Genomic DNA, 27,220 nt, shown 5'->3' with positions numbered 1-27,220 from the left:
AAGTAGCTTTACAAACACATTTTAACCTTTAGCTAAAAATTTACCAGATAGATATTATGAACATAATATAGATGAAGAAAGAGACTTAGATTAAGGTTAATAGCTAATAGATGACAGTTATTCTACCCAGGTTCTCTTGAATTCTAAAGCCGTTGAAGTAACTAGTGTACAGTAGTGCTTGCCTACCAATCCTCCACGGATTTTTTTTTCCAGTCTGTAAGAGAAAAGGATCTAAAAATAAGATTTATTTCTTATCAAATGCACATTATTCACAAAATGTTAACCGTAATCTCAAAAGGCATATGTAATCTTTATTTTTTGAAAAATATTGCCATGTTCCATTGACTCTCTTATTCATTTAACCAACATTTATCATATTGTTGTTATGCTTAGTGACCAAGCCTTTGTGGTAGGGCCTGGCATTGGCCACTGTGTAGATAGTTAAATGATATTGGGCTGTGTTAATGTGACTTAATTTCCTCCATTCTCCAAAATGACACATGATCTTGACTTCTCCTAGGGAAAGGGTACAATTTAAGTTAACAAAAGTGAAGCTCACCCTTCTATTTTACTATATTCTGGTTATGCATATGGGGACAATTTAAATACTCCCTACAACTGAGATTTTGCTTTTCATTGTTTCACCATCTAAAGGGAGCTAGAGCAGTTTTTTTTTTAATTTCTCACATCTGAATGATATCTAATTTTAATTGAAGACATGTAAAACAACTGGCTTCTGTTAAGCATCAATTGGATTTCATATAAAAACAACAATCTCCATCAATAAGCTGACCAGATGGCAACTTAGGTAAGGGAAGGAGATAGATGGCTTTCTAAAATGAGGGATGCCACATGTAGCGAGGTAATGAGGGTCATTTGAGAGGTATGAGTGTGCTTTGTTTTGCTGAATAATAAATTCATGTAAGTTACACAATAACTGTGATGCATGAGTTTTTACTATAAATTCCTGTAGGATCAGTCTTACATTATGGAACATAACCGCCCTTTCAGAGCAGATACTTTAATCCATTATACTGGAGGGCAGAGTGGTTTAAAGGAATAGGTAAGGCTTAGGGTGGGGAGAGAGAGCATATTGTTCAAAGCTTTAAATTTTGACATTTTTTAGAATACAACTTTATAAACACAAACTAGACACACTACCACAAAGAACAGAAACCCCCCACCTCTCTCTCAGGACCTGAAAACAGCCTCTTCTGCAAGGTAAAGGCAGAGCAGAGCAGAGCAAGGCAACATTCATTTATATCTTTGATGACCAGCTATACGGATGACTTACAGCCCTATGGCACTCCTGTGCTAAATATAAACATGAACATAGACCATATAAATATATGCTCTGTGGCTTCAGCCTTATTTTAGAAATTATTTCTAAAAACCATTTTTAATGAATAATGTAACATTTTAGAACAAAAATTGGAAAATATAATGAATATTAAAAAGGAGCTTAGTGTTTGAAATCATATGAATTATGAGACTATATGAAGCTATTTTCTGTGAGGAAAAAAAGAAAATTTTCAAATGTGTTAAGTCAGAGTTGAAACAAATAATGAGCTGAGAGATAGAATTAGCAACCAAATAAAGACATTATTTGCCCTACAGAAAATTCAGGAATGTGTTTGCCCTTCTGATAATTAAAAATGTAAACATTGGCAATTACCTATTTTGGCAACTTCATTCTTTTCTTTTTATTAAAAATATGGAAGGAAAAATATATCATAAAATGGAAAAAAAATTCCCAGCTCTGAGAATTAAGTTGGAAGAGGGTCAGCCCTTCATAACAGGAAATGAAATGGACAACTGGCAATCATCCAATGAGTTGGATGGTACCAATCCAAATAATTTAATATAAATAAAATGCTGTAATCTTGGTGATTCAAGGAACAACCCACTGAAACAACCCACTATCATCAAAGCACCATCTCATTAACCTTCTAAACTGACATTCATTACATTTTTAATTCTTCAATCCCACTTGAATATCATTGTAATAGCAGAAGCCTGTGGTTCATGCCAACTCCACTGCACAATAAGAGAAATGACACAGTGCAGCTCCAGGGCAAGTAGATGTGAAGGACACAGTAATTTTCCAATGTTACTTCAAGTCTTAAAGAGGAAAATAATAGCTTATGCCTAGATGGTATTTATATGTTTAAGATATTTTCTTTTCAATTGTAATATTTTTCTTTGGACATAGAAATTTTAAGATGAGTATTATACTCTGCATTGTAAAACTGAAACTTCTACATTTTCACTTATCTTTATTTGCACTTAATCTTTATAAAATGGCAATACTTAATTTTCATATGGTTATATAAATTGAATTATTATAAGGCAAACATCTGTGTCAAGAACTAGAACTTTGCCAACCATCTCAGAAGTCCCTCCTGTGTCTCCTTAACAAAAGCAATTGCTATCCTGAGTTTTATGGTAATTATTTATTATTTTATCATCCAAGTATACATCTCTAGATACTAATAGTCTTACTTATTTTTTTAAAAACTGTAATTAAAAAAAAATCTACAGGTTCCACCTTAATCCTCTTTTCCTCCCATATAATTTACCTGCTGAAGAAACCAACCACTGGGATTACAAAACTGATATTACAATACTAATATTGTAACCATCAATAAGATGAATAAAAATGGTTTATGTTTCTTATGCATATTCTTTCCTCACATCTGCATTGTTAGAGCGTATGACCGTTATATATTATACACACTTGAGTTAAAGTGTCATTTAGTTTTGGCTTCAGAAGTAATTATATATTAATGCTCACTATTAGTGTTTATATTGATGGCTTTCTAGTCATGGTGGTTGTCTGAAGCTCACTTTCTACTAAATTCCTAAGGACACAGTCCTAAAACCAAAATTCCCTGAGTTTTTGCATGATGTTAACAGTTTAGCTGTGCCTTTTGTACCTGAAAGTGAGTTTTGCTGAAAAAAGTCCTTTGCTCACTTTTTCTTTCCTAAAGTATCTTTAATATACAGTACCATTTTCTTCTGTCATAAAAAATGTCACTGTCAAAAGTCTTGTGATAATTTAATTTCATTTGCCTGATACTCTAAAACTTTTTTTAAAAAAATATTTTTCTTTAAAGTTAACTAATTTTACAAGAATATATATTGGTGTTTATTGCTATGGGTAAAAATTAACAAACACATGGCATGTCCTTTCCATATGTAGTTTCATTGTTTTTTTTTTTTCTGGATTTTTTTTTCTTGAATTACAGTTTTTAGTATGTCTTCTACTCACTGGCTTTGGTTTTATTCCTCAAGGATTTCTGTTATCTATGTGTTGGAACTTTGTGTGTGTGTCTCTTTTCAGTATTTGTCATTTTTCTAAAAAAAATTTATCTCAATTAATTTCATTTCAATTTTTTACAATTCTCCTGTTTTTGATTTGTTTGTTCCTGTCCTCTGGTTTTGTGTTTATTTCTGAAATGAGATTTTTCTTTTATCTGTAATTCTTTTCTGAGTTCTTTCACAACATGATTTTTCGAATCATCGTTTATATGGTTATTTCATGTTTTAAAACATTTTCTTAAAGCCTTTAGTGTATTTTGAAGTAGGTTAGAGTTGTAATTTCTTTTATGGGCAATTTTTTCTGGTTATTTTATTTTCTGTATGGGTGTTAGTCTACTCAACATTCTCTTTTTCCTTATAGTAACTCCATATTGAATGTGACCTTGATACTTTGTTGTACCTCCTTTTGAATTAAAATTAGTTTTCCTGAAATTTTATAACGTGTGAATCAGTTTAGCTTTCTTACTTCACAGAGCTCCCTCCTGTTGAATTATGAAGGTTGTCTCAGATGTTTGCCCTTAGTGTCCTGGAGGGAAGCCTTGGCTCATGAGATTTCAGAATTATTTATTAAATACCCCTTTCACCCTGGTTTGTCAGATTAGCCCATGGTCAGTTCTAGGGAAAACCTATGGCTATTCTGGTTTATCTCATTCTCAGGCTTCTCAGAAGCCCCCTTGTTTTCCTCTGCTTTCTTCAGCAGTCCTGGGTATTATTCAGATTCTCTTGTGGCTTTTCCTGTCTGCTTGTAGTTAGTTTCCTAGTATATTGTAAGTGTTGTCCGTGGATTTTGGATTTACTATTAGTAGCTCTGTCTGCTTTTAAATGGAAGTTCAAGGAGTTTCAGAATCCACCATTGTCTCAGAATCCACCATTGTCTCAGAATCCCCTTGGTAACATTAATAGTAAAAATAGCTCCTCTTTGTGTCTTTATATATGAAAGCCATTGTGATAGGCAATTTATGTTAGATTTCCTCATTTAATTCTCACAGTAATATTCTTAGGCATTGTTATTACATTTATATACAGATGATTTTAGGAAGAGGCAAATAATGCACCCAATATTTTACATGTAGTAAATATGAAAGCAAGATTCAATATACCAGTCTAATTAATTCTTAAGTTCTTTATAACTCTGACATTAATAACATGTTTTAGTGTCCCATTTTTCATAGTGGGTGACAAGATTTCTTTAAATACAGGGTAACTTAATTTTTTTCATATTTTTGGTTTAAACAAATAATAATTCATTTTCTCACCAAAGTCAAGGGTAGTGCTAATAGTCAAATTTACTGTTATCAAGATAATTGTTTAATTTTCCTTTGTGATACCACTCTTTTTTTTCAGATTTATTTATTTTTTTTTAATTTATTTTATTGAAGTATAGTTGATTTACAATATTGTATTAATTTCTGCTGTACAGCAAAGTGATTCAGTTAAACATATAAATACATTCTTTTTCATGTTCTTTTCTATTATGATTTATCACAGGATATTGAATATAGTTCCCTTAGGAACTTGTTTATCCATTCTATATATAAAAGTTTGCATCTGCTATTACCACGCTTGTTGTATGTGCAATTGTTAAAATGAAGTTCAAGAGAGCTTTTCTTTTAACTTCACAAAGTTCCCTGTTCTGTTTTGAATATTTTTGTGCAATATTCAGAAATATAATGTCTTACTTTATGAGAGCTTTGGTCATTTACATATGATGACTTTAAAAGTGAGGTAGAAAAGGTATGAAGTCCTGTAGTCTATAGGCAGTCAAAATACTCACAATTTTAGTTGCTGTAGCTCCATAAGACTGAGAGACAGATATGGGGACAAAGTAGCTGTTAGTCAAAATGCTAAAATATTCTTCTCTAGTAATTTTTGGTATTGACTTCAGGTCCTGATAAAAAGGGCTATATACCTTGTCTGGTGTCCTTATCGTTTGGCATTTATGGGTTTCACTACCACCATGCAAGCCATAGCCAGATATCTTAAGAACCATCAAATGTCCTCTTACATAATGATTTTATTTCGTACATAAGGGAAAACAATTTTCCCCATCTTTTCTTACCTTTATCATCCAAAATGGTTATAAATGGATCAAAGCCAAAAATTCTCTAGAACTTTGCAAAAAAATGATTATCTGAGAACCAAAGAAATGACAGAAAAATCCTTATGAAAATATTGAAACATTTGGTTTGGAGAGAAAGTATCATTTCTAGAGTCAACATATTGGGATAAAGGCACATTCAATATTTTCTGTGTGTTTTTATTTTATTCTCATTCTATTTGAGTATTACCTCTCCATTAGATTGATGTGCACCTTATAGCAACAAGCTAGTAGTTCTGTCTATTCATTCATCCATTCTCATTTCTTCTACAAATATTTTTGAGTATTTCTCCCTGGTCCAGTTCTAGGCTGGACACAATACAATGGTGAGCACCTGTAGACACAGTTTCAGTCCCCTTGCTGTTGACACTGAAGTGATAGAGACCAATGTTACATTTCTTAGTGTGTAGTTATTTCACTTAAATTATAACTTTGATAGAGCATATGCAGGGGAAGATCTGAGTCCAATGAGAGTTTAAGAGATTTTGGTCTTGTTAGGAAGGTCTAGAAACTGATGAGATTAAAGAATATGCAGGAAATAACTAGGGAAAGATGGCAGGAGAGAGAATTCCAGGAGGAAAATACAGCATTTATTAAAGATCTTTTGGAGCCCATGGGCTCAATTGGGCCTAGTTTTGGACATATTGGACTTGAGACGCAATTATGATATTTAAAAAAGATTTCAAGTAATCAGGTTATTATGAATCTAAAGCTCTGGGGAGATGTGTATAGAGAATAATTGGAAGACGTGTATGCATGAAATTATTAGGGAGCAAGTACAGAGTGAAAAGAAGAAATGGATTAGGATAGAGCCTTGAGAAATTATGACAGCAGTACCTTGGCAGAAGCAGCTCAACTTGTGAAGGAGAGAAAGAAGAGCTAGAAAGGCAGGAGGACCACGAGGTAAGTGCTTTGAAAAGGAGAAGAGAGCTCTTCCTCTCCAAAATAATGGCATCGCCAAAGCTCTGCTTCCTGTGTCATTCCATAGTTTTTGTTGTAGAATCAGATAATTTTGAAGTGTCATTAAATTATTTGCAAGATTGCTGGAAAGATCCTCAGGCTTCAAAACCCACTGTTGCAGAGATTCAGTGGGTGTGCAAATGTAATTAGCAGAATTTGTTACTGCAGGTCTCAGTACAGCTCCTTTTGAAAACGCTAGATCCTAAGATTAGAAGTTAGTGTGGCTTTCCCATTACCAAATAGCATGCTCCTAAGACCCTTTTCTATTCTGTGCCTATCATGGGGGTCACCGGGCTTACTCGCTGGTACTTGTTATTGCATTTCATTTGATCTGGGTTGTCCAGATTCCACATAAGATGACAGACAGCTGAATAATTGAAAACACATAAAACTTGTATACTGTCAGGCCTTCTTTTTAGCATCTAGTCTGACAAGGTGACTCAAAAAAAATAGGATGATAAATCCTTAGGAACGTGAGGAAAGTTCTCATGACTGAGGCTTAGAGATGGAGAGAAACTCGTACACAGGTCTGTAAATTATAGAAATCTTCCTTGATGTGATGAGCCGTTTACTATGAGATGGCAACAAGCAGAATTCAGCATAGAATCTCTGAATCCGTAAAATGTTAATATATGTTTAGAATATTAAAATGTTTTTATTAATTCCTCATAGATGATAACATTTGCCTGGATACCTAAGATTTATGTATTAGATGAACATGAAGTAATTTTTACTTTTCTATTTAATGGACGTCAGAAACTAAGGTCAAGTAATATTTACTATTAATAAAAATGTTGTTATGATTTTTGCTTTCTTGGTTTTAGCTTTAGGTAATCATGGCTTGAGAAAATTTAGTTTATGATGTTGGGCTAACAGGTTTCATCCATAGTAAATCATTTCCTTGTAAGAACTGACCTTTGCAGAAATACATGCAGAAAGTTAGGAGAGTTTGGAACTAAGCCAAATGACAACTTATGAAGAATTTTTCCTCTTTGTTTGAATTTAAGGATAAAGGGTATATATATCATTACGTTATAAACTTTTATATATAGTATCAAAGTTTTCAGTTTTTCCAATTCATATGACAGGCACAAAAATCTTTTCCTCAAGCAAAATAAGAATAAGGGTAAAACTAATCCCATACTACAAATTTAGAAATTTTAGTATTGGAAAACTTTCTAGAAGAAAAATGATTTTTCGTAAGACTATTCATTCTGTTACCTCGAATGCTGCTATTTCTAAAACATTGATTTAACTGAAATGAACAGTCTTCAAAAAATAGAAAAGCAGTCTCAATTATTTTGAAAAAAATAAATAACTTTTATCTGTAGTACATAGGCCAATTAATTATATATTATTTCTCAAAATATCCTTCATTATTGAGAAATATGAAATATTGGTTATGGGGATGGTAGCTCTTCAGAAAACCATCCCCACTGATGGAGAACATCTTTTACAAACTCAAAGCGTGTGGCCTACATTCGTTTAAGATATAAATGACATCTCTTTGTTATTATATATTTTTCTTTTTCTGGCACTCAGCACTGTGCCTGGTACATTGTCAGAGTTTATAAACGCTTGGTGAATAGGTAAAAATAAAAGCACAGTGCATTGACAGTTTCTAGTTAGAAACTATGCAAGTTCTAGAAAAATGGAATACTTAGTTTAAACCAAAGCAATCATTTAGGCTAAAATGATTAGCCTAATGCAGAGAAACTGCGTTGTCATTTCTTTACCTTTACGAGAATGAGACATAAAGCCAAACCCTGACTGAGACATGAGCAGGGAGAGATTAGAAGTTAAGGTGCTCTGGGGTCTTTTTGAAGATGGTTACTAGTGGGGAAGAGAGCGATCATATAGTGAAAGGGTGACAAGATGAAAGAAGCTTCTCTTCACAATCAAGATCAGAAAGAAAACTGAAAAAGCAAAGGAGAAAGAGTATCACAAAATGTTAGCCTTATGTTAAGGAAAAGGGCATAAGAAAGAGCTTTGGGGTAGAAAGTAGCCCTTTTACCTAAGACCCTCAAGAATTGAACTTGCTTACTGAGAATACACACACACACACACACACACACACACACACTCACAAATACAGACACACACACACACACACACACACACGTAATTACATACACATACATCCCGTGAATAGAAGTGAAAACAATTCACAAGCACTAGCTAACATTACATTACATGATGTAAGATTTAAATACAGTGATAGAAGTGGCACCAGCCATGCCTTAATCAATTCAATATCCTGGCATCTTGCTTCTCTCATAAAATATGGGCATAGCATCTCCATTCAACTACACAGAGGTCTCATGTAACTTTCATGTATTGCTAGTCAGGTTAGGGATAGAAATCAAAGTAAAGGGAAGCAATGTGAGGGCTGCAAAACAAACGACAAGATCAATCTTGACTTTCTTTTTATGTCTAGAAAGAAAAAGAAGCCTTGATCAATCAACACGTATTTATTGAGTGAAAAATCTCATTAAAATCTTAAATGTTAATTTTGACCTGAGAATACATTCTTTTAATTAGACCTTTAAGCAAATATATTCTATCTGTGCACTCTTACGAGCTAGTATAACATTAATCACCAAGTGTCTTGGTATATGGTCTTATGGAATACTTTTCTTTTTAATTTGGATAGACGAGACTACTATCTTTTATGTCTATTATGGGTAATTAAGTATTTGGCTTTTCTAAAAAAACTTCTCAGTGTTGAAGTCAAGGGTAATAAATGAGCTCTACAAACCCCAGAAGAACTTGAGAAGGAAATTATGCAATCAATTTTTTTTCTTTTTGTAGTCCAGTTACACCTTAATTATTTTAAGTTATTTTAGAAGTTAATTTTTCTGTTGTAAGCACTAGCACTGTGATGAGACAGACATTTATAAATAAATAGCCTTTTCTGTGGCTTGAGGCAGTTCATGAAATTACGAAAGATGTTTAAATGATTAAACATGTAGGAAATTATTTAGCCATTGAATGACCTGGCTTATTCTGTTTGATCTATATTATAGATCTATAATATTGTGAATACATATTGTATACATTGTGTATATATGTTATATATTACATGTAATATTAAATATATAAGGATGAAGACATATTACAAGAACTTTCTAATCATATCATTTTGCTTGACAAAATATAATCAACATTTTCCAAAATACTTAGGAGCTCCTCAGAGAATAGGATAAGATATACCATAAATTTAGTCTCTTTTAAAACTTGAATTTCTAGGGTGATTCAATTCAGACTTTAAAACTTATTGTAGTAGATTTAAAAAATTCACAACCAATATGGAAGAAAATTTGTGGTAAAAGCAAGGGAAAATAACCTGGGAGTGGAGAGGGGAGCAACAACCATCCAAAAGAAGTGATCATCAAAAGACAGAACATTACTTGGTGATATGAGGGGTATACTGAACTTCTAAAAACAGTATAGAAGTGCTGGGTTCCGGCTAACAAGTTAAAATCCTTTCAGAATGTCAGACAATCTAATGAGGCTTCTCCATTTCTAATTCTACACACTAACAAGGTTAATCAAACCATGAAGTAACAGCGAAGACTTTCACAATTAATGTTGTAAAATACATAAAACAACAGCTAATTAATCAGCCCTAAGGTCACTATATCGCTTGTGGAAAATTAGTAATAGCAAAGATTCATGACAGAGAGAGAGAGAGATGACAGGTCATGCTCTGTGAGTTTCAATTTTAACTAGCAAAGACTGTCAGAGTTATATCTAAAGCTGCAGTAGTCTTTTTTTCTTTTTTTTTTTAACAGCAGTAGAAGCTTGACTAGCATTAGAAAGAATTATATTTTGAACATATTTATAAAGTTCAAGTAACTATATATTTTGTAGTTTTTAATAATGAGAGGAGACAAGAAAAAAATCATTACATTTATGTTTTGGATTTCTCCACCAAATAGCATTTCATCAACTTATTAGTGAAAGAAAAGTTGGGTTAAATACATGAAACAAGTTTGCTAGATGATATATTTAACCTTTTAAACATTATAGCATAAAAATGTCTTACTTGCTTTTTTTAAATGCGTGCCAACCATAATTAACATACTGCTCAAGAAAGAGAAAGATGAGAATTAGAGAGATTAATCATAATAAATTAACTATATGAAAACATTTCTGTAAATCCTCTTATTTTAGATATAGAAACTGAAATTATCAATTATTGACCTTATTTCCTTGGGGAGACCACATTTGACATTCTAAATAAAAGGAAATAAAGGTAATATTTCAAGTATATTACTATGGTCTATTTTTCAGTGGTGTTACAATTTAAAAATTATAGAAATCACAAGCATAGCTCCCTCTCCCTCTAAAAAAAGAAACAGACAAGCCAACAATATAGCCAAGCTCCATATTTTTTTTTTTTTTTTTTTTTTTTGCGGTACGCGGGCCTCTCACTGTTGCGGCCTCTCCCATTGCGGAGCAGAGGCTCCGGACGCGCAGGCTCAGCGGCCATGGCTCATGGGCCCAGCCGCTCCGCGGCATGTGAGATCTTCCCGGACCGGGGCACGAACCCGCATCCCCCGCATCAGCAGGCGGACTCCCAACCGCTGCGCCACCAGGGAAGCCCCCAAGCTCCATATTTTAAATAAAGTTGAATATGAAGCATTGGCAGTGTGAGTAGAGACTCTTGACATTGGGACTTGGTATATAGAAGATGATTAGTCAAAAGTATATAGTATGGATCTGAATTGAGAAAGAGGTTACAAGACTGAGATAAAAATGATTGGGAAATTAAGGTACAGCCACACTTTAGAATAGTTGGTGACAGTCTAAAAGAATTGGGCAGCCATATGTGCACATATATGGAAAATGTTGATTATATTTTGTCAAGCAAAATCATATGATTAAAAATGTTCTTATAGGAGTCTTCATCCATATATATTTAATATTACCTGTAATACATAACATATATACACAATGTATACAATATGTATTCACAATATTATAGATCTATAATGCACAATATTACACATACAATATTATATATAATTTTGTATATAATATTATTTATATATATTATTTCATGCATAAATATTTGTGCATCCATGTGAGAATACCTACCAAACTGTCAATACTGATAGCATCTAGGAAAAGGAGTGCATGAAATATAGGATGAGTAAGGGATTTTCCTTTTAATTGTAAATATCTTGGTATGGTTTTTGTCTTTTGCATATAATACAAAGTGTGCTGATCACTTGAGATGATTAGTCTATGAAATATATATTTTCTATGGGAAATATATAAATGGTAGGTGTTCAATAAGTGCATCTCAGAAAGAAAATATTTTTAGGTACTATTATTTTTAGGAATGATGAGCTTTATCAGTTCATGTGGTTAGATGATCATAAAGTACCACGGATTATGATGCTGCTGTATGGCATGGTCAGAGAAAGTGAAATAGTGGGAGCATGTTTAAATCTAATAGTGGTTTAGCTGAGAACAAATATGAATTAATACAGAAAAAGGCTCTCAAAGAAAGTTTTGAATCTCATTCAAAGTTAAGGAAAATAGAAACAATAACTATAAATAAAACAGTGATGCTTATGAGACCTTGTTAAAGGAAAAAGTAGAGAAATTAGTGATTCTATGGAGAAGAGTTGTGGGTCAACAGAAAAAATGAAGAATCTAAGTCACTGTAGTATTTGTGGGTTATGTCACATGTTCAAAGAAAGAAAAGGAAAAATAGGTATATAAAATGTATATTTAATTTTTAGTTTAGAGAGTGATTTTTGGTTTTTTGTTAAGTGATGGATTTAGTTAGAAATTAGGTGTATTTTACCATAAAAATTAAGTATAGTTTTCTAATTGTTTGCAATTCAAAAGTTTTTTCATATATCACAATAAGACTTTAAAAATATTTTAATATGAAGAAGTATGAGGAAAAAAACCAAATGGCTCATAGGCCCAGATAATTCTTGATTATAATTAAAACAAAACAAAATTTAAAGTAAAATGACAACATTACAGAACAATATTGAAGAAATATAAAAGCATCCTGAGAAGCTGGTTTTAAAATTTTATGGGAATGCAGACACAAGATGTTCTTGAGGCAGAAAAGTTTGAATCTCTTAGTTTATTAAATAACAAAGCTTATTATAATGTTTAATAATTAGAATAATTGGTGCAAAAGTAACTAGTACAATGGAAAAATGATAGTTCAGAAACAGATCCACACATATAGGGACCCCTGATATTTGATTTAGGAGGCACTACAGATTTTTGCTTTTTTTTTCCTCTATTTTTTGTTTTGATTTGTTTACTTTTTTGATAGGAGAGAGGAAGAAATGGAGAAAAGAGAAAGAGGCAAAGGGGGAGGTTGAAGGAGAGGGAGAGGGAAGTCAGGTAATACCAAGTATTGGTGAGGATGTTGATCAGTGGGAACTCTCATACATTGCTGGTGATAGTGTAAATTACTACAGCTTTGGAAAATGTAGGAGTTATCTGGTAAAGTTAAATAAATGTGTATCTTGATAATTTATATCCCTATAGATATAAGAGAAATACCTAGACTAGAGAAAAACATGGGTGTGTTCATATACAAGGATATTTAAGGTAGCTTTATTCTTAATACCCCAAAACTTGACAATAAGGTCCCTCAACAGTAGAATGAATAAATAAATTGTGCAATATTTGTACAAGATGCATAGAAATTATAATGAATGAACTTTATGCAAACAGTGTGCCTTAATCTTATAAACACAATTTTGAGTAAAAGGAGCAAGACAAAATAATACATTTCAGAGTTGCTAAAATTATAAAGAAAAGTAAAGGAGTTGATGTCAGGCTAGCAGTTCTTTTTTTTTTTTTCATGAGCAAACAAATGTTTATTTGTTTTAAGCCATTGAGTTTTGGGGTAGTTTGTTACACAGCAGTTGATAATACACCTCTTTCAAAGACTGCTCAAATGTCAACTTTTTTTTTTTCAGCTTGTTTTTTTAAAATTTTTGTTGGAGTATAGGTGCTTTACAATGTTGTGTTAGTTTCCACTGTACAGCAAAGTAAGTCAGCTATACGTATACATATATCCCCTTTTTTGGATTTCCTTCCCATTTAGGTCACCATAGAGCACTGAGTAGAGTTCCCTGTGCTATACAGCAGGTTCTCATTTGTTATCTCTTTTATACATAGTAGTGTATATATGACAATCCCAATCTCCCAATTCATCCCACCCCCCTTTTCCCCCTTGGTATTCATACGTTTGTTCTCTATGTCTGTGTCTCTATTTCTGCTTTGCAAATAAGATCGTCTATAGCATTTTTCTAGATTCCACATATATGCATTAATATGTGATATATGTTTTTCTCTTTCTGACTTAACTTCACTCTGTATGACAGTCTCTAGGTCCATCCACGTCTCTACAAATGACCCAATTTTGTTCCTTGTAATGGCTGAGTAATATTCCATTGTATATGTGTACCACATCTTCTTTATCCATTCCTCTGTTGATGGACATTTAGGTTGCTTCCATATATAGTGCTGCAGTGAACACTGGGGTTCATGTGTCTTTTTGAATTATGGTTTTCTCTGGGTATATGCCCAATAGTGGGATTGCTGGGTCATATGGTAATGAGAATAAAACAAAAATAAACAATGGGACCTAATTAAACTTAAAAGCTTTTGCAAAGCAAAGAAAACCATAAATGAGTTGAAAAGATAACCCTCAGAATGGGAGAAAATATTTACAAATGAAGCAACTGGCAAAGGGTTAGTCTCCAACATATAGAAACAGCTCATGCAGCTCAATATCAAAAAAACAAACAACCCAATCCAAAAGTGGGTGGAAGACCTAAATGGACATTTCTCCAAAGAAGACATACAGATTGCCAACAAACATGAAAAGATGCTCAACATAACTAATTATTAGAGAAATGCAAATCAAAACTACAATGAGGTATCACCTCACACTGATCAGAATAGCCATCATCAAAAAATCTACAAACAATAAATGCTGGAGAGGGTGTGGAGAAAAGGGAACCCTCTTGCACTGTTGGTGGGATTGTAAATTGATACAGCCACTATGGAGAACTTTATGGAGCTTCCTCAAAAAACTAAAAATAGAACTATCATATGACCCAGGCTAGCATTTACATCTAAGGAGGGAAGTAGAGGGTTGAATCAAGAAAGGTGAGATGGGAACTTCTGAGTTGCTAGTATCTTAATTTTTTAAAAAATCTGTGTGATGAAGACATTGTTATTCATTTTATAGTATTTATTTTAACTTTTACGTACTTTTCTGTACATATATTACATTTTTAAAAAGAAAGAAAGTTAAAATTATAAAGGAAAACTTCCACCTGTTGCTTTTCCTAGACCTTCAAGTTAACTGTTAAATTTCACTGTGATCCCCTCAAGGTGGAAAATAATTATTAAAAGACATTACTGTATGTCTCTTTCTCTCTTCGCGTGTCTTTCTGAATACAAATGCACGTTTTATTTACGAAAGATGTATCAAACTCTCCACACTGTCCTTTACCTTGATTTTCCGACTTAGGTATCTTTTGGGGCACATTCCACATATGTGCATACAGACCTGTCTACTTTTTGAAAAACAAAATTCTATTATTTTCCATACGGATATAGTATAATTTATGTAACCACTTCTGCATATATGAGCATTTGGTTGTACTCAGATTTCTTTGTTTTGTTTTGTTTTGTTTCTGTCACATAGGTGGCCATTAGTACAGTTTGATATAAAATTTGATCTCCAAATGTATTCTTAGGGTTTGCCCTGGGATCACTGGGACGAAGTATTATAATTTTATGCTGTGACAAATGTTGCCAAATTGTTTTCTAAAAAGGTGGCGCCAATTTACTTTTCTAACAAGAACAGTATGAAAGTGAGTTATGAGACTTCTGGAAGGTTTTCTTGAAACCCTTGATCTTGATAGAGTTTAAAGACCTTTGAAACTTCCATTATATAAATAAATATCAGTCATGTTAGGTTTTCAAAGTAATTGATGTATTTTAAAATAAAAATGACTGCTCTTGAAAATTGTTTTTGCATTAAATATTAAAGCAATACAAAAAGCAAAATTAAAAAAAAAAATACAAGAAGAAAATGTCCCACAGTACCCAATCACAGAGAACCACTGTCAAGGTTAGGAGAATATCATTTGCAGAATCTCTCTCGGAATATACATAGCTAAAGGAGAGATAGCTAAGGAAGAATAATTTTAGTAAAACAGGATGATGCTACATATTTAATGTTATTGTACTTGAATCAAAGAGAAGTTATAAAATTTGAAAAGAAATTGAAGGAATTGTTATGGAGCACATATATTATTTTTTCCCTCATATAAGATATGAGATACTTAAAGTATCATTCTCAGGTTAGAAATATAAAAACTATTAAAAGAATTAAGTAATGTTTAACAGCAGTTCTCAACATGGACAACATTTATGATTCCCTAAAGTGAAAGATGAGAATAATGGCACTTATTCCTAGTTCTCCTCCATCCATAACCTACTTTTTTTTTTTTATCGTATTAGCAATTGACAAGGTGTAAACCATTTTTGTTCTATTTTGTAATTAAGATAAACATTTGGAGGTGCTTAATCATCTGATTAAATCATCCCATATTTACCAGCAATCCTTTTATCATAGCACCTTTGTTCTTCAGGCCCTTGTTCAAATTCACCATTTTGATACCTGTTTTTTATTGTTAAGTAGTGTTTTGTAATACTGTACTATAAATGATACTACCTACATTTAGAGGAAACCCAAAAGCTGCAACGCATATGGGCCAAAGGAATCTAACACTGCATTTGTCGTTTTCTCAAAAGCAGGCGAAAACTGCAATGAAAATGATAAAAAGCTATCAAAATGTTTGATTGATCATTAAGCACATATTTTCAAGAGTTAAAAATCTTAAAGGAGTAATTTACAACTCCCTCTTCTCCTTCACTCTCCTTTCTCTTTTCCGCTTTCCTAGCTGACATCTATCTATCCTATCTATCTGTCTATCATCTATCCATGCATGCATCCATCCATCCATCTCTCATCTATCTATCCAGCTATCTCTCCATCAATATGGTGTAAAATGCTTATTTTGTGCAGCTTTTTTCATTATAATGTTGATTTGAAACAAATAAACTGCCAGATATTTCTCCAGCAAAGATGGGCTTATTTGGGATCAGCAGAGAATTGCAGTTTGGGGTCTGCAACCATGGTGAGCCACGTGCAAGGCCTCAAATGCCAAGGGTAGGAGAATGCCTTTATAGGGAGGAAAGGGAAGTTGGGAAAACTATAGTAAAAATGGAGTCCATGGCTTTTCAATGGCTGAGTCCTTGCCAGGAAAGAAAAGTCTTTCTTCTTCCTCATGGATTTTGTTATAGTTGCAGGATGTGGGAGCTCCCCCTACTGGTCTCCTGACTCTATTTACTTGAGGTTTCTGTTTATTAATATTTTACAATAAATAGGATTCTAGTTTTCAATGACTTTATATTTCTTCTTGGCCCTCCTACTTTGGATATTCTCACTAAAACAGGGAAGATACAATGATGGAAAAAATAATAGAAATGTAATTTAACTAAGATTACACATCCAAAACAGACAAAACCTGGACCAATGCATAATTATGTCAAAAGCTGAAGCTGAATTTTACGTGTGTGTGTTTTTTTTCTGCCTCAGGACCATCAGTAATTTCTCTCATATATTCAATTACAATGTTACACTAAAACATTCTTATAGAACACTCCTAAAATGAAGCTAAAATCCTTAATAAAATCACAGGTATCTTTTGCATAAAACTCACATGATATTGGCAAATGTCTCTCCTCCCTGGAGAAACTACTTTATCCTCATATGTTTTGGAGTTCAGATATGTACACACACACACACACACACACACACACACACACACCTCTAATTGTATAACTAAATCAGAGATGAACTGAATCTCTCTTATTAGAAAGAGTTAAAACAGTTTTCCTTGGCTTCTATTAACCTGTATAATGTGATTTCTTGAAGAATGAGATCTTAATTATTATGATTTATTCAGCATAAGAGTTCAGAGTTTTGCATTTTACATTTTGATTTGAAGATTCAAAAAGCCTTTTGCTGTGAGAAAAGCAATTTCTATGATTACTTTATGAAATAGAGATCACTTGAAAATGGAATCTATATAGCAAGTAAATTTTTGGCTTTAAAAATTGAGCCTGCCTTGCTTTCTAACCTCATTTTTTTTTTTTTTTTTACATTTGATCTCATCTTTTCCTCCTTTCCACAGCGTTAATAAAATGGGAGATGAGTGAAGAATGTTTGTGGGCCTGATTATAAAACAGTGAACATTTCCTGTATGGGCACATGCACATATGAATCACCACGCAAATGGATCTTTGATTACTCCTATAGCTTTATGCAAGTTATGATTTGTAATATCAGTGAGGACCAGAAATCATTTTCAATATTTTCACTGCAGCACAGATCAAACCTACAGTGGGAAAATGAGTCAAGTGTTGTGCTAGCTGGTTGCTCTCCCTATCATTACAGAACACTTTAGGAGGTCCCCTTTTATTCATGTCAGCTGTATGGTTTAATTTAAAAGTAATTCCAAGCATTTAACATGCTTCCTTCATTTTAAAGAGTACTTCTTAAAAATGAAAAGGATTCAATCACTTTTTGGAGACAGACAGAGGGTACGATATGAATGTAAGTCCCATCAGTGCAGGTCTGATGGTTTCTGATTTAAATAGTTTTTATTAAATATGAAATGTCCAAATTACCTAATCATTGTCTCCTGTAAGATAAACACAGTTTTCCTAGGCCTTTCTGCAGAGTCTTATCTCAGAGCTGCAGGATGTCAGTTGATAATGTTGCCTTCATGTTAGACAAGCAGACAAAATAATTTGATTGTACTGCTTGCCATGTTGTTCTAAGCAGTTCTTTAAGAACTAAAACCACTTTGTTTCTGGTGGCATGACAAAGCCCATTACTTTCATTTTTTTGAACTCCTTAGAAAGCTTCAACATCAATAGGACTGATTTCAGAGCACACTGGTATAATGTGTTTAGTCTTGTCTAGTCTATCCATCCAGAGGTAGACATAAAACAGAAGTTAGGATGGTAGGAAAAACGTTTTTCATGCTGCAGAAACATGGCAAAATTACAGGTAATCACTTTTTAAACTGACAATCACTGAAGTGAGTGTTTAAAGTTAAATTTTAAATAAATTATTCAAAAACCTATAAACCTATATCTAAATGCTAGGCAGTAACTTCTGAACTGTTTGAATATTTTGCAATGCTCATGCAAACAGATACTGTGGAGAAAAAAATGATCAAAATAATCTTTACCATTATTTTCAGGAAGTAAGAGTAAAATGTTTTAATTTTAAAAATGTGAAATGATAAGTTTTCTAATTAGTTTTTACTCTTGTGAGAAAGGAGCACAGGAAATGTAAAAATCAACTCAACATAATGACAATCTCATTTGAAATAAGAGGGTAAGTTAAGTGATTGGGTATGTCTAAAAGAAAAGCATGAATAGATTTAAAAATAAAGCTTAAGGTCAATGCACAACCACTTTGTGACCTCATGCATTGTACACATTCTAAGTCCAGTTTTCTAATTTATAAAATAAGAATATAATCTTAGCTACATGAAGGTAGGTCATCTAATCAACTAACTCTGCACTCAAACTGATGGACAGAAATCAGCATGGTCCCTGTACTTAGGGAGCTTATGTTCTAGTCTAGAGAGCAAAAAATAGCCAAATCATTGTATACATAAGTGTAAAATTGTGACTGTAGTAAGTACCACAAAGAAGAACTACATGGTTTTATGAGAGCTTATGCAAAGGACAGCTTGATGTAGTTAGGGAAGTCAGAAGAGACTTCTATGAGGACAAAGATATTGTACTGCAGTTTGATTGAGTGAACTAGATAAATAAAGGTGGGAAGAACATTTCAGACAGAGGGACTTTGTAGGTAAGGATACTGTCAGGGTCCCTGAAGGAAGAACTAACCTTATATAAAGAATGGAGAACATGGTAAAAAATGAGGTTTAAAAAAGGGAAGACTGCACAGAGCTCTCGAGGGTATTGTAAGGAATTTTGTCCTTATCCCTCCAAGGGAAGCCTTTGAAAAGATTTAGACAGAAGGGTGATTTCTAATCTGCTCTTCAGAGTAGACTAGTTTGAGCTGCAGTGGAGGTGCTGGGCTTGAAAATGTGCTGTAAATTTTCAGATGCCCCTAATGCTGGTCCTGCATTGCTGGTTGTGCTCCTGAACCTTATCATCACTGCATTCTGAAGAGAAGTTTACCTGCTTTTCTTTTTCATTTCATTTCATTTCTTTCTTTCTTTCTTTCTTTCTTTCTTTCTTTCTTTCTTTCTTTCTTTCTTTCTTTCTTTCTTTCTTTCTTTCTTTTTCTTTCTTTCTTTCTTTCTTTCTTTCTAAATAAGAATAGGAATAATGTACATGTGATTGTAATACACAATAAATAGGTGCCAATTTATTCTCACAATGACACTGTAGGACAAATTTTTCAACAAAAGGTGCATTAGGAAGTTCTTAGATTTGAAGTATAAATGTTCTTTCCAAGGAGAAATAATTCTTGTATTCTAACATGATATCAACTCTACTCATTAACTATGAAAATGCATTATGATAAAAAGAAAGTATATCAAAAAGAGTCATGTACCACAATGTTCATTGCAACTCTGTTTGCAACAGCCAGGACATGGAAGCAACCTAAGTGTCAATCAACAGATGAATGGATTAAGAAGATGTGGCACATATATACAATGGAATATTACTCAGCCATAAAAAGAAACAAACTTGAGTTATTTGTAGTGAGGTGGATGGACCTAGAGTCTGTCATACAGGGTGAAGTAAGTCAGAAAAACAAATACTGTATGCTAACACATATATATGGAATCTAAAGAAAAAGAAAATGGTCTGAAGAACCTAGGGGCAGGACAGGAATAAAGACGCAGGCATAGAGAATGGACTTGAGGATGGGGGAGAGGGAAGGGTAAGCTGGGACGAAGTGAGAGAGTAGCATTGACATATATACACTACCAAACGTAAAATAGATAGCTAGTGGGAAGCAACCACATAGCACAGGGAGATCACCTTGGTACTTTGTGACCACCTAGAGGGGTGGATTAGGGAGGATAGGAGGGAGGCACAAGAAGGAGGAGATACGGGGATATATGTATATGTATAGCTGATTCACTTTGTTATGCAGCAGAAACTAACACACCATTGTAAAGTAATTATACCCCAATATATTTTTTGAAAAAAGCAAGTATAAAATATGTTTATAATTTAAGATTATAAGAAAAAAGATAAATTTATGCTCACAATTTATTACTTGATCTTTTTAAGCAACATAGAATGGTTGAACTCATGATCCTATTGAGTAACTCCAAACAACAACAACAACAAAATGCACACTGATTCCTATAACCTCCGATTTAGGAACAAATGGGAGAACCATTATGATAGAAATATCTGCTCCCTTGGATTCTCCTTTAGGAGAAATTGCCATTTTGTCCATTAAATAACTGTAAACGTACACAATTTACCTAGCTCCTCTGGGATACAGAATCTTCTTTTGCAAAATGAAGGCACTATTCAGAATGACCACCAAGATCCCTCTAACATAGTGCTGTTAGAGACCCTTTAAGTTGTGGTGATGAAAATATTCTCAATGAACTATTGTTGGGAGCCAGCCATCAAATCCATCTCCTGTTCATCTGAGCACCAAGATTGTAAAATAGCACTTTAGGGAAATTGCCAACAAACTATATCATAATGAATATACCTTTTTACTCTCTCAGTATCAGTTATCCAAGTTTGATATTTCAAGGTATATCTCTTGTATTTTACTGCCACAATATTCTGTATATTTTCCATCAAATTGCAATCACCAAGAGTAGCTATTATTTTTTTCACACACTATTGATATATGATTTTTAAAATAGTAAAACTAAGGCAGGTATTTTTTAAAGATCTGAATTGATGTGCACATCTGGTTAAAAGGTGTTCCCCCAGCTTTTAAGTACTTGACTAACTTCTTAATTCTGAGGGATCAACACTAATTTCCTGTGTTTACCAGCAATCATAGATGACTAGCAGTTAAAAAGCCATCAGCCCTGTCACATTTTTCAAAGAACAGAATCCCTTTCCAGATGGTCCTTCATTTGGCTAATGGACAGCCTAAGGGGATAAAAATGTCACCTGTTGTAGCTAGTCAACAATATTAATAAAAACACAAAAATAGACCTCTCATGCAATGGCAACAACCCAAAAACAGATTTATGAGTTCCTTTACTGAGTTAATTTGCAATGATCATCATTTTAGCATTCTAAAATTTCCAGTTCTTCTCTGAATTTTCCAATGCCATTTTTTAAAAACACTGAAAGATAAATATTAGAAAATAAAAATTTATTTTCCAAAGCAAAGCAATATTTAAACATCTGCACCACAAAAATACAAGTTAATAGTTTTTAAATGTATTACTCATGTGAAAGAGAATGGTCACATAAAGAATCAACCATGTATATTTTTTGAAACTTTGGTAAGATAAGCGAGATTTTACCTTTTCTAATTCATCTTTACTAAATTACATTTTGGACTCTAAGCCAATACAACCCAATTGCTCTTTCTCAATAGGCTGTTTTTCTTTTCACTTTCTCTAACTTTATACAAGTGATGCTCTCTATTTGCAATGTGTTTTCCACTTGGTAAAGTCTTACTGATGATTCAAGATCCATCTTCAAATTTCCATTATTTATATCCGTATATGTGGTGACTAACAAGGTCATAAATGCTCAAAAATGAAAGCATGGATGGCTAATCATTGTAATAAGATTCTTCTGAAGTCACCTTTTCAAGTCACCCACTGAGATGATAGTGCAGAAGGTGCTGAAATCTAATCTATAGGACAATCCAAAATCATAAATATATTCGTTAAATTCTAATTAATCATTTAGATTAGTTAGATTAAATTAAATTCTATCTAGATCATTTTCTTTTAATTTGTATGGAAAACTTATTTTTTAATTACTATACAATCGAGAAATGTAACAAGGCAGCATACATTTAAAAAGTCCACTGGGAATAAAGGAAGCCAGTTCTGTTAGCCTATTCTATCTCATCTTTTGTTTCAGTGAAGTAAAACCAAGACACATACATTCCATAATTTCCTTTTTTATATATTCCAAAAATTATGTTTTATATATTTCTAATAATTTAGATCTTTGATTTTCTCATTTATATATTCCAAAAATTATGTTTTATATATTTCTAATAATTTAGATCTTTGATTTTCTCATTTTCTCATTTTCTTTTTCTTCTTAAAAATCATAGGGTATATTGAAAGCAAATGTCAACACTATGCATACATAATAGTATTCTCTCTTTTGTGTGTCTAAGGGACATGGTAAAAATTCAGCAAGTCTTCATAGCTCACCAAGCAAGTCACTAACAAAGAAGTGAGGTAATATTTTTCTTCCAGGCTTGATTATGATGCCAATGTCCATTCAGCTACATTTAGTGGTGAAGAAAGGGCACAATTAACAGTGGGACATGGTCCCACCAAAGGATTCACATATGAGAAAAAACCCACAAGATTAGAAACTAGTTTAGATAGTTGTAAAATTAAATTTACTATAAATTGAAACAGTTTCATAAATTTCTCTTTCTTTTGATTTTTGTGTAAAATATGCAAGAAAGTTTTCAGGGATAATTTTTAAATTTAATTATAACAATAGGAACTTTGGAGAAGATGCAAATTTTTCTTAAATGAAGTACGATTCCAAATCTAGCATTACACAGGCAGAAACATGCTCTTCAGTTGGAATTTAAAAAAAAGTCATGATGTTGGCATTTTATTTTGTGAAATCTTAGAAACAGTATTCCAAAGTAATTGACTAAGAGTCTTTGCCAAATTCTTCATTGCATTCTTAGCAAATTCACTTTAAAAATTTCAAACAATGATATTTAAGCACTTTTTCAGAAATCTTTGTTTTAGGTCCTGCAGCACATCAAAATAAGAATAGGTCTCAGACTGGGTAGTTATATTTTTTTCACTTTTCTCTAAAATCAAAAAGTAATAACTAAAGGTTCAGACACAAATACATATACAAAAAAAGAGAGAAATCTTTATATAATATCAAGAAAAATAACCCACAAAAACAACTGAAAACAGCATTACAACAGAGACTTTATATATCTGTAAATAAATGTGCATTTGGGAATCTGCTTTCTACTTTGAATTGGCAGAGAAATCATGTTACCTAATAATGACCCTGAATGTCATATTTTCATTTTTTTCTGTATACAGCTCAATAACCTACATTGAAGCCTTAAAGAAAAGAATTTGTGACTAAAATTCCTATGTTCTGGGATCATTAGCAGCGATATGAATAATGACTTCTTATCCATTCTGAAATCTCTTACAGAAAGTAAACCACCACTACAAAAAGAACATTTAAGGGCACACCTCTAAATGATAATATTTCTAGATTTAAGAGGTATTTTCCTTATCATTTAAGTAAGTTATCACTATTAATCCAGAAAATTGTATAAAAATTGATCAAAGCCAAATTACTTAATTTTATCTTTTATCTTCAAATTCATAGGGGGCCACATAGTGTTTGATATTTTTGAATCCCAGATAAACATATTTTCACACTTTTCTCTCTAACCTACCTCTTTTACTGAGCTGCTCCTGTACCAGTTTCAATTCATTCTTTTCCAACAGGTGCCTTTTGTCTGTAGCTACTGTACCTATGGCAAACAAATTGGAGAAAAAGATCCCAACCAGAAAGAAATACTCTTCAGAGCTTGCAAAACAGATAAACAAAGAAGGCCATCTATTACATTTCCCCAGAAACTTTCGGCACTTAATCTCTAAGGGATCAATTCAAGAACTTTTGGCCTTTTATCTCCACAGGAATCAATTAAAGCAGTTGATATATTTCATCTTAATAAAGGGCTTAGCCATAAAATGCCTGGGTAAACTTTGCTTCTAACTAAATATTAGTTGTTCTAACTGCATTATAGGTAAACTTTGCTTCTAACTAAATATTAGTTGTTCTAACTGCATTATAAAATAGAGGTTATTGTAATTTCTAACATTAAGAGTATTATAATGATTGCAAGAGATGATTTATTTAAACTATTTAGATCATTATTTGGGAAAAAACAAATCCTCAATGAATGTTAGATAGTAATTATAGTAAGACACATGAAAAATAATAAATATGAAGAGCCTGTCTCCATATAATACGTTGGTATAAATATAAGCGCTTTAAGTTTTAGTTACATGTATAAATGTCTTATCAGGTTGTGGGATATAGATGTCTCCCTTTTGACCTGAAGATTCATACCTTAAGAAATTGACAATATAAAATAATTTTCTTATCCACCAGTTGTGATCATCAGTTTTTGTAGGGGAAAAACCCATCAAAGATGGTATTTGCTTTCCTAACAGGACAACTATAGCATTGATACAGGTACATTTAAAAAAATTAAAGAAGAAAAATATAACCATTACCATCTCATTTTTATGACTATGCCACAGTCTTGTTAGATATGGACTATTTTATATCTTTGGATAATTCAGGGACTAACAAAAGAACATCTGTGTAACAAAGCACTACTACTTGAAATTTAAAATCTCATAAATGAATTAAAACAGAACATTAGCCACCTCAATATCATGGAATTAGTCAATTATGAAAATGATCATCCTTATTTAACAAAGTCAAATGGAAATATTGCAAGGATGTTGTCCAAGGTCACTAAGAATCACAAGCCAAATTTATAGTCTGCTTTTCATGTTCAATTTTGTAGCTAATTGATGCATTTCGATGGATAACACTTGGTGATAGACTTAATTTCCTAAATGTATTGAAAGAATCTTTTCAAATACTTCATAAACATTTATTTTCGTAAACATATTTTCCCCAACACAGTAAGTTACCTAAGTTCAGGATCCATATTTGTCTTATTCACTGCTGTATCTTTAGCTCCAGCGGTAATGTATGGGATGCAGTAAATTCTCAGTAAATATATGTTAAGACAAATTAATATTGAGGCATTCAAGCAAGACTAAGAAGCTGCTTCTGTAACACTGATTATTCAGTTTTTTGAAGGCATACAAAAATTCCCTTAAAAATCCCTTTTTTGAGTATGTGCAAAGGAATGTACTATTTACTATGGGGGGTATGAACTCTGAATTGAAATGTATACTTTGCCCCCAGGAGTTTGCAATACAATAGGCGAACTAACTAAAAACATTGGTAAGTAATACATACATTATGAGAAGTAAAAATAAGTACCGAGGACATAAAAATCAATAGTGAATGAAGAAATCAAGAATGGTTCTGGAAAAGCAAGTAAACAGGTGTGTCAGTGGTGATAAAAAAGAGAGTTGTGCAGAAATATTCAATGGAAGCAAGGTCAAGTTGACATGGACTTAGACTGGATGTAGAAGGCAAGAAAGATTGAAAGAGAGAGAGAGATGAAAGCAAAGATATTTATGGTTTTAAGGAAAAACAGAAAAGGGATGCAGAAGGGGAAGCTGGTTTGGATGTAAATGGAAAATGATACATCTGAGGTACTGTAGTTAGGCTTATTTTCTAGGATCCTGTTTTTGCTAAGTGCATTAGTGACAATTTTGCTACTATAATATAAAATGGTTAGGGAGCACTGAGGAATATGTAGGTGAAATGCTAGGTAATTGAGATTCATTGTAGTGAAGAATGAGTTTTCATATTAGCAACATGCTGAATGTAATGCTGTTAAAAGTTCATTATAGTGTTGCCGATTATCCGATAATTTACTGGTAAATATGACAGTTTGACCTGCATTTGATAGTGAGTGATAACTCTTAAGTATGTGGTAATTTTACTCCCTCGTATAGATATTTGCATATAGCGTGAAGTATGTATATCATGAACTATATGTTTAAGCATTGACGCATTATAAAATTGCCGGATAGCTCATACTATGTTTCAGGCACCCACTGGAGGCCGAGCAAAGTCAGGAGTAAAATGAAGTTTACAATTTGAGGAAGAGACAGACACACATTTAATAAAATCTAATCTAGCATTTTAAGTGCTTCATCAGTATAAACAAATTACCAGGACTGGTCCGAGAATAGAGTGGCATTTATGCTGGGTTGAAGAAGATTCAGAAACCTTCAGAAAGCGGGTTCACTTGACATGTGCCTTAAACAATGACCAGTGTTACAACAAATAGAAAAGAAAGGGAGAATATTAAGAAGAAGAGTTTAATGAATAAAATATTAAAGGAATTACATATATCATTTGTTTAATGAATGGTATATATCAAGAAGGAGCTTAAATATTAGTTAGAAGTGGAAAAGATGGAAGGGAAAACAGTGTCCAGCCAGGCTTTGCACTGAGTTGTATATTCTGCTACTCAATAGGTAGAAGTGAATTATCCAGAAGAAGACAAATAGTAATAGCAACACTTGTACCTCTGGCAAGCAAGAGAAAAATTGCTCACCTCTATACCTAAGCAATAGATTCCACTAGTCTGGATATCTGTGTGCAGGCTTGACCAGAAAAAGGGTCCTGTTCAGAAAGCCTAGGCACCTTGAAATTCATTTTGGGGTGGTACTTTGCTGGGTGCAATATAACATAAACCTCTAGATCAACATGGGATTGCAAACTAAAGAACCCATTCTATTCAAAGAGGAAGTGAAGACATATTCAAGGTAATACACATACACATACATGCACATTTATAAGTATATATATCACACGTGTTTCTATACATACATACCCAAACACATATATAGATATAGACATGCACACACA

The 27,220-nt window shown here is 32.9% G+C and overlaps 1 pseudogene across 1 annotated transcript in view; it reads left to right on the top strand.

Annotated features, from left to right (window-relative positions):
- LOC309959879 (pre-B-cell leukemia transcription factor 2-like) overlaps positions 1 to 26,432 on the top strand; it is a 49,609-nt pseudogene extending 23,177 nt beyond the window's left edge. The window contains exon 3 of the transcript in view: positions 26,377 to 26,432. The product of the transcript in view is annotated as a pre-B-cell leukemia transcription factor 2-like (transcript). The remainder of the gene's footprint in view (positions 1 to 26,376) is intronic.
- The last annotated feature ends 788 nt before the right edge of the window (positions 26,433 to 27,220 follow it).

Source organism: Leucopleurus acutus (assembly GCF_964270905.1).
Source record: "Leucopleurus acutus genome assembly, chromosome: 3".
In the NCBI taxonomy this organism is placed as follows: Eukaryota; Metazoa; Chordata; class Mammalia; order Artiodactyla; family Delphinidae; genus Leucopleurus; species Leucopleurus acutus.
Note: the sequence above shows the minus strand (reverse complement) of the source record. Positions and strands in the feature narration are given on the sequence as shown.